The following is a 7,511-nucleotide window of genomic DNA, read 5'->3' on the forward strand; positions in this document are numbered from 1 at the left end:
AGCAATCCAAACATCCTAACAGGGACTGACCTTGAATTCCACTAGAGGTGAGAAGTCTTTGAAGATTTCCACTAAAGTCATTTATATTGCTATTAGTCACAGTAATTATTATCAGAAAATACAGAATGAATTTAAAAATATACTAATAAGTTATTGTAATATTGGCACAGCCTATTTGTTCAAATATTCAACAAATATAGAAATGTTAGGAAAAATTGGTACCACTGAAAAAAATCATTGAAAAACTTTAACACTAACAATTCAAATAACAAAAAGTCAAAGATTTCTGAATAAATAATTGTTTTTAGCTGTGAGCCTAGCTTTTCAGCGCAGGACCTTTCCCTGGCACTTAGGTGGCTTTTGGTAATCTGTTCCCCATGCTGGGTTACCTGTCCATTTCTCAAAGACGTAAGGGTGGAACTTGGTCTTTCCCCAACTAAATGAGCCAACTTTTGTGCAAGACCATGGGAGGCCTGTCCTTTTCTGAATGGAGATGGAGGAGGAGTGGATGTGGTGGTAGAATGCGAAAGGGGAGAAGAAGGAGGGGAAACTGATTGGTATGTAAAATCCAAGAAAAACTATTATTTAAATAAAAAACAAATAAAATTTTTCTTTAAATTTAGTTACATATATTGATAAATGCACAAGTATAAAAATGTTCTTACAGTTTTTTAAATTGTACATGATTCTCAGAGTCTCTGAAAAAACACCTTAAAAACAGTATTTAAACCAAGGACAATGGCACTGTGTTTTGATCCTACTGCATGTAATGACTTTGTGGAAGCCTAGTCTGTTTGGATGCTCACCTTCCTAGTTCTGGATGGAGGGGGGAGGACCTTGGACTTCCCACAGGGCAGGGAACCCCGACTGCTCTTTGGACTGGAGAGGGAGGGGAAGGGAATGGGGGGAGCAAGAGGGAAATGGGAGGAGGGGAGGAGGTGAAATTTTTAATTAAATAATATAAATAAATAAAAGAAGAAAAAAAAGTATTTAAAGATTAATCCTGAAGATGATTAACATTTTGGGCTACAAGACACATAGATATTTTTTTGGGTTAATGCTCAATCCTAAGCTGTCCAACCTCTCTACCCAACCACAGTCTAAACATTGATCTCCAGGATCAGACCCGGTAAATGCAAGAAAGGAGAGATGATCCTACTGAGCGGGGTAACCCAGACCCAGAAAACAAAGGCCAGAAGGTCTTTCCTATCTGTGGGTCCTGTCTGAAAGTCCTCAGACATGCTACAAAACCTGGAGTAACTGCAGCAACCAGGAAGGTGGAAAGGGGCATTGGAAGGGTGGTGTGTGGCACCAATAGAGAGAAGCATAGCAGAATAAAACCTTAAGTTTAAATATCAAATCATCTCATGTACACAATAATTTCACATGTTATATTCCAGTATATAATGTTGCCGGACGAGCCTACATGAAAATAAATTTTGTCATTATGCTGCAGTCGTTAATGCCCATAATGGATTCAATTATCTCATTCCAGTTTTATGTTTGTTTTAAAGATATAACTCAGGCAGTCAGGCAGGCATGTATAGGGTATTTTACGCACGGAGCCATCTTACCTGGCTCCTATTATGACTTCTTCAAGATAAATAATATATAAATATTTGATGCAGTTAAAGAGTAATAAACTCCAGAGATCCCTCCACATTATTTTCTTAGCACACAGAAGTCTCTTCTCACTCAGAAAGAAAATAACTAGTGCTGAACTCCAGTTTTCACATACCGCCAGAGTCAACCAGATCTAACCCAGACAATAGGGCTTCCCAACCAATCCCGCTCTCAAGTCAAACCTTGTGAAATTCTCTAGAGTACAAAAGATCATGTGATAGAAATAAAATAAAAGCAGCAGTTACCTGTGATTCTGGTGAAGTGAACTGAGCCCTGCAAGTGAGGGACAAGTTGAACTTTCCTCCCAGGCCAGGTCCTCTCAGAGCTCCAAGAGAAAAGGCAGAACTGAATAGCCTCTGAATGATACTCCAGCTCATGATTGTCAGCCCCTCCTCCTTACAGAAACTGCAAAGAGGAAACTGCATGATGAAAGCTGATGCTGACCAAAAGGAAAGAACCAACATATCATGTCAGATACTACAAATCATGTCCATAATCAATATTTGAAAGCTAAGGTGAACATACCTGCGAGAAAGTGAAACCAGTGTCCTTAGAAAAACCAGTAGTAGAGAGAAGTGACTGACATTCCCCCACTCTTAATTTTTTAACAGGCTGTTGGAAAATTTCCCTTTCGTTACTATTGGAAAAGAAAACGCATTTCTTGTTTTCAAGGTATGTTTATTACAGGTAGGTGTGTTTTCAGATTCCTTTAAAGCGCTCACTTTAAAATCATTCACTCCACTGAGAAACTCTTGCTGTATATTCTTGCTTTTCAATCACAGAGAATGTTTACTGGGAATGTTGATGTCATTCCATATGGAGGAGGTTTCATGCTTTGTTTTGGTTTGTCTTCTGATTTTTTGAGAGAGGCTTTCTTTGTGTAACTGTCCTAGCAGTCCTGGAACTCTCTTTGTAAACCAGGCTCGCCTCAAACTCAAAGAGATTCAACTGCCTCTGCCTCCTACGTACTGGATTAAAGGCATGTGTCACCACTGCCCAGCCCACACAAAGCAGTTTTATGGCTGATGTATTCATGGTGCTGGGATATCAAATCTAAGACACTGAGCAAGCTCAGCAAATGCTTTATCACTCAGCTATAGACATAAGCTTTTATGTTTTGTTTTGTTTGTTTTTTGATTGGTTAATTGGTTTGTTTGTTTGTTTATTGAGACAGTTATTATATTTATTCTATGTAGCACAGTCTGACCTCAAATTCACAGTCCTCTAGATTTGTCTCTTCAGTGCAGGGGTTATAGCTGCATAATACTGTACCAATTTATACCATTTTTTTATTTATATTTTCTAATAATCAGTTCATATTTCTACATTTCATAAACATTGATATACAAGATTTTAAAGAAATATACAATTATCAGTCAGTTGTACATGGCATAAATTAATTAGAAATATCTACTGCTAAACATTCAAGTTGTTTTATAATAGTTTGTTGTTAGTTTAAGAACTACATATGATATACTTTAGAACATACTTAGATATTTTATGCATGAAGTCAAGGAATTAAAGTAGATATACATTTAAGGAACTCTGGTATAGAATATAATACTCCCTCTTGTTAACTTATATAGTCTACCATTTGGTATACACAAATATTCACAATTGATAATTTTAGAGATGAGAAAAGGTGAATTTTTCTTCTATGTGAGTTTTGCTTGTGTTTTTGTGAACGATGATTTCTGGAAAGAAACTGTGTCAGCAAAGACAAATGCTGATTAAAATTACAATGCAATAGAGAGGTTGGAACGTTGTAGATTTAGAGGCTATTTACCTTATCACAGGCTATCTTTAGCCCCTAAGTAGCCTTTTTTGCCCACTATGTCAGAACTAACATCCTGTGACTAATAGATAAAAAATCCTTTTAATGCTATCAGCTTAGCAGACCACTAACTCCACCAACCTGAAAGCAAGGAACTTCATCTGATGACCTGTAGAAAAGCTTCTATCTTTCTGTAACCAAGTCTCTGATGTGGTCACCAATATATGCTGAATTTGCCTTGATATATAACTTTCTCTGTTCTGATTTATTTAATGACACAAAGTAACTAACTCTGGATGTATAAATAAAGCCTTCCAGAATACACAGAATATAAATCCAATGTGAACTCAGAAGGGCCTGCATCTTAGCTTTCCACAAGCATAAGTTTTTACCTTGAGAGACATGAGTGGAAACACCAACAAGTACTCTGACTTCAGATAAATTTGATCATTTACAAAGTCCTTGACCACAGCAAAAGAGAAGAACAACTTCTTTTCGGGCTTGCTGTGATTATTTAATAAGATCAAAAAATAGTTTTTTGTTTAGTTTTCTTTGAGACTGAGTCTCACTGTGTACTCCTGGATGGCCTGAAATTTGCTATGTAGAACTGGCTGTCTTCAAAATCATGGTGATTGCCTGCCTCTGCTTTAAATGTGTTGGGATTAAAGGTGTGAGCCACCACATCAGCTTCACAAATAAAATTTTAATCATAACCTGTAATGGATAGTAGGCTTTCATTCATCATGAAACATTAGATTTAAAGTCCCAAATTCCAGTTGTTCCTTACCACATAAATTTGAGCAAAATGCTTAATCTTCAAACCTGTTTTTTCACATGGTTATCTAGAGAGTGTGTCATCTAGTCTCTAGGGTTGGAATAATGGCCATCAGGAATACAGACAGAGGCACTTAGATTTCAAAAGAACATTTTTTACATTTCCTAGCCTACAGAAACTTCTCTAAGCCACAGTATGGTCTAGGTTTTCTACCTGACTTGTCATAGAGTGAAGGTGTTTGGAAGAACAGGATGGGGATGGCAGATGAGCCCAAGAGAGGAACTGAAAGATCCACTGCTACTCTAGGAAATCCATGTTGTTGTCATCAGATCCAGGCATTTTTTGTCACACTCCCATAGAAATATTAATGCTGCTGAGTCATTGTCCATCCTTATCTCTGCTGAGATGTCGTCATACCTACCACTGGGACTAACCACATGCAGGGCATGGTTTTTTTTTTTTTATGTTTTCTACATCTTGTATGCCTCCTCTAACATCAGGCAAAGGCTATGAGCAAGAACATCACATCTGTTTTGTTCCTTATAATGACTAAAGCATGAATAGGAGATGCCTACCAGTGTACTTGATGAAGGAGTCAGCTAACAATAACTGAACACAGAGTGGGCAATTTTTTGATTGTGGACATAGACAGGAGGAGGCTAAGTCAAAGAGCTGCAGTTACCTCTGAGTTATGGACAACTAAGCTCTGAATTTCTAGGAAAAAAAAAGCAATGTGTTGCCGGGCGGTGGTGGCACACGCCTTTAATCCCAGCACTCGGGAGGCCGAGGCAGGCGGATCTCTGTGAGTTCGAGGCCAGCCTGGTCTACAAGAGCTAGTTCCAGGACAGGAACCAAAAAGTTAAGGAGAAACCCTGTCTCGAAAAATCCAAAAAAAAAAAAAAAAAAAAAGAAAAAAAAAGTAAAGTGTTAGTAAGCACAATTTGCATTAGTAGATAATATCACATCAGACATAACTGATAGACATTTCCACTGAGGTTCTTTGGTTAAAGTCCAGAACAAAATATGAAATATCAAAATTCATCTCAGCAAATTAATAAAATAGATAATCAGAAACTTGAAGAAAGGCTTGGTTTCCTTGAATTTTGTATTCTAAATTCATTTTTGTGCCTAAAAACCCCTCACATATTTCTGCTTTGCTTGATGTAAATGCCTTTATTTGAGAAAGCACAACTGTCTGTTCCTTTATGTTGACACAGACTCAATCCTAGTTAGACATTCAAACTTTCTAGTTGGATCCTCAGACCTCAGTGGCATCATTATTTTACAGTTTAAAGCTGTTCGTCCTGTCCCAGGCTGAGGTGAAGGGACACCTGCAGTAGCCACATTCCCATAGGAAGGATAAACTTAATCACTGTCTTCACCAGGAAGACTTCATGGTCCTGATCAGCTTCATGCCTCTTAGTATTTGTCTTAAGGTAGCCTTTTCACAATACTGAATTATGGTAAACTTCACAGCTTATAAAAAACAAAAAAGGGACTATTTTGAGATTTCCTGTGTCAGTAACCACCCCATGTGTCCTGTTATCTACAATTACAGATGTGATTATCTTTCCTACTCACATAGTCCTTGCTGGGCCACAAACATTGAGAGTGGGGAGATGAGAGATGCTTCGGGAACTCAGAATGGGTTGGAGGATTCAGACAGATATCTGGGCCCTTCAAAACCCAAGGATAAAATTTACTTAAGGAAAACACAGTTAAACACCAATCCATAAGTATTTTTTTCTCTTTTGTCCCTGTCCTCTCACCATATCATAGTTCAGTGGAGAGACTATAAATAGCTCTTTAACTCCACTGCATCCTCTGTGTGTTGTATGAGACCACTTGTTTCTTCCTGGCTCTTCAGCCACAAAATAATCACACAGAAAGCATATTATTTGCAATACTCTTTGGCCAATAGATTAAGCATACTTCTGGCTAACCCATCTCCATTAATCTGTGTATTGCCATGAGGCTGTGGCTTATCAGGTGAAGTTCCAGCATCTGTCTGTGGTGGGTTTACATGGCTTCTCTTGACTCCACTGTAGTTTACTTTTAGTTTTCCTCTCCTAGCTCTGCTCTACCCTATCACAGCCTTAAAACTGCTTCTTCATTAACCAGTGGTATTCATAGCATACAGAGGGCAATCCCACATTATCTCTGAAGTCAGAACATTCAGCTTATCCTCCTCAAAGCACTCTTCCTTTTAATGGTTTTTGTTTGCTTCTGGTGAGTAGGCTGATTCAGTTCAGGTTGACCCAGAAATGACTATGTAGCTGAAACAGGCCTTGACTCTTGATCCTCCTTCCTCCAACTTATGAGTTCTGTGATACAAGGTGAGCCATTGAGTGCAGCACCAACATTGGTCACGGCAAACAGGGTACTAAACAAAGACCTGCAATGAACAAAGCCACCAGCTGTCTGAATACCTGACTAAATCAGCATTAAACAGTAAATAAATAAATAATATAAACTCTAGTGGTATCACTTAAGTGAAAAAATAATCAGCAAATAGTTATTAGGTAGATAGGATGGCACTGTTCACAATTGTTACAAGATTATAATGTATAAACAGAAGCTTCTGTCCCTCCTTGTCCCACAGCCATTCCGTCTCAAAGAATCACAGACAAGCTTATATTAATTTTAAAATATTTGGTCTTTTAGCTCAGTCTTGTTATTAACTAGCTCTTACAGTTTAAATTAACATGATATAGGAAGTCCTACAGAAAGTAGTTACCCAAACACTAGAGTGTGCCTTCTTATAAGATTTATGCCAATGTAGAAAATGCATCCTGCCTCTTTTCTAGCTGTGGGATACAGTTTCTGATCTGAGTTCCAGCAGAGGATTCTGATTTGTGAGTCTACCCCTAAATAAATAACTGTCTAGTTCTCAGTTCTGACCTAGTGTGGGATTTCGTCTAAGTATCCTTCTTCATCTGGCACCCATGTGGATTTAGACTCTACACCTACAGGCCTAGCCAGTCCATGGCCCAGACAGTCTCCCAGCCCTGCCCACTTGGTTTGCTTTTACCTAAGCAGATTTTTGTAGAACTCCAGCCACAGTGGCGTTTACTGTGTGTGGCAACTTGGAAATTTCCCAAGCACAAGCACAACTGTCACGTTCCCTGGCATGGTTTTCTCGCATGGTTCCTTGTCGCTTGGTGACTTGTGCAACTTTTGGTTTCTGCTCCCTACCCATGTGATCTAGGTTTCTTGTTCCATGTATGGAATTGATTTCATTGCTTTTAATTTGTCGAGCAAAGCATATTTCCCAGTATTTAACCAGGACCAAGGTGGGAAACTAAAGTGGCTCAGAAACTAAAGCAGCTCAGGATCATT

This window comes from Microtus oregoni, unplaced genomic scaffold (genome assembly GCF_018167655.1).
Source record: "Microtus oregoni isolate MIOR12 unplaced genomic scaffold, Mior012 000002F_ref0000024, whole genome shotgun sequence".
In the NCBI taxonomy this organism is placed as follows: Eukaryota; Metazoa; Chordata; class Mammalia; order Rodentia; family Cricetidae; genus Microtus; species Microtus oregoni.